Here is a 1,541-nt window from a genome sequence, read left to right as displayed (position 1 = left end):
CTCCCAGGCAAAATCTGCCAGTACCATCAAGTCTGGCTGGCCTTGGCCTCTGGTGATTGCCCCTGCACCACTGGGGCTGGGTTCTTTCCTTCCCATGGAGATCCCTGTGACCCTGTGGGGACCTCATGGAACCAAGGGATCATTGTGGCCCCACTGGAGCCCATGGAACCAAGGGATCATTGTGGCACCACTGGAGCCCATGGAAGCAAGGGATCATTGTGGCACCACTGGAGCCCATGGAACCCAGGGGCCATGGTGACCCAGGGGGGCTTCATGCACTTAGAGACCATTATGGCTCTGTGGGGCCTGAGGGAACCATGGAGACCATTCTGACCCTTCCGGGCCTCGTGTCACCAAGGGGCCATTATGGCACCTCAGGGCCTCCTGGAAGCAAGGGACCCCATTGGGACACTGTGGGGCCCCATGGAACCCAGGGAACAGGGAACAGTTCTGGCTGGCTTGGCCTCCCAGGGGCCACCTGACAGCTCTGGCTGATCTTGTGATGTCAAGGGCTGCCTCTCATCAGCTCTTGGAGCACTGGGTCTGTGTGCTTTCCTTGCTATGGAAAAGAACCATCCCTCTTTTCAGATGCCCATTGCCAGACTTGGTACACCCCCTAAAAACTTTCCTATATGCAAGGGTATCTCCCAGAACAAACCTGCCAGCTCTGGCTGGCCTTGGCCTCTGGTGGTCACCTCTCATCTGTCCCTGAAACACTGGGGCTCTGTTCCTTCCTTCCTATGGAGAAGAACCAGCCTTCTTGTCCAGGGACCATGGCCAAAATTAGAATTAGTCTTCCAAATTCTGTATATCCAAGGATTGTTCCCAGACAAAAGCAGCCGGGACTGACAGATAGGGCTGGCCCTGTCCTCTGGTGATTTTCTTAGACTATGAGCTAAATGTTTTCATTTGGAAACACCTTGGAGGAGGCCCAGAGATCTCCCAAGGTGGTGTTTGGAGGCCTTGGGCACATGAGCGCTGTATAGGGACAAAGGAGCTCTGTGCTCAATGGGGTGGAGACTGAGGACAGTGGAGAAAAGCCATGAGAGTGTTTAAAGAGCCATTTCAGAGATGGTGGATCCTTTTGACATAGTGGAAAACAGGCAGAGAGAGAAAGAATTAATGCCAAGGGCAGCTGGGAAGGCCCAGACTGGGCAGCAGGAGAAAGGAATTTCCCTGCCAGGGCAGGGCTGTGGTGGAACACGTCCCCAGAAGGAGCCTGGAGCAGCCCAAGGCTTTGTGTGTCAGGCAGAGGCAGGCAGGAGGCAGAGCTGTCAGCAAAGGAAGGGCCAGCCAGGTGGGGCAGCGGGGGATGAGGACAGCCTGCAGGGACAGAGGCCAGGGCAGGGACACCGCAGCACAGCCTGGGCTGCACAGGGCACAGGGATGGGCAGCAGCTGCAAGGCCCTGACAGAGCCACCTTGGGCAGCACTTTGGCCATGGGTGCTGGCCCTGGGCCTGAGGCCACGAGGGGACAAGTGACCCTGGCAGCCCTGGGGCCTCAGTGCCTCCTTGTCCCTGCTCAGCAGCCTGGCAGGGGC

The sequence above is a fragment of the Onychostruthus taczanowskii genome, unplaced genomic scaffold, assembly GCF_017590055.1.
Source record: "Onychostruthus taczanowskii isolate IOZ18803 unplaced genomic scaffold, ASM1759005v1 scaffold473, whole genome shotgun sequence".
Classification (NCBI taxonomy): Eukaryota; Metazoa; Chordata; class Aves; order Passeriformes; family Passeridae; genus Onychostruthus; species Onychostruthus taczanowskii.
Note: the sequence above shows the minus strand (reverse complement) of the source record.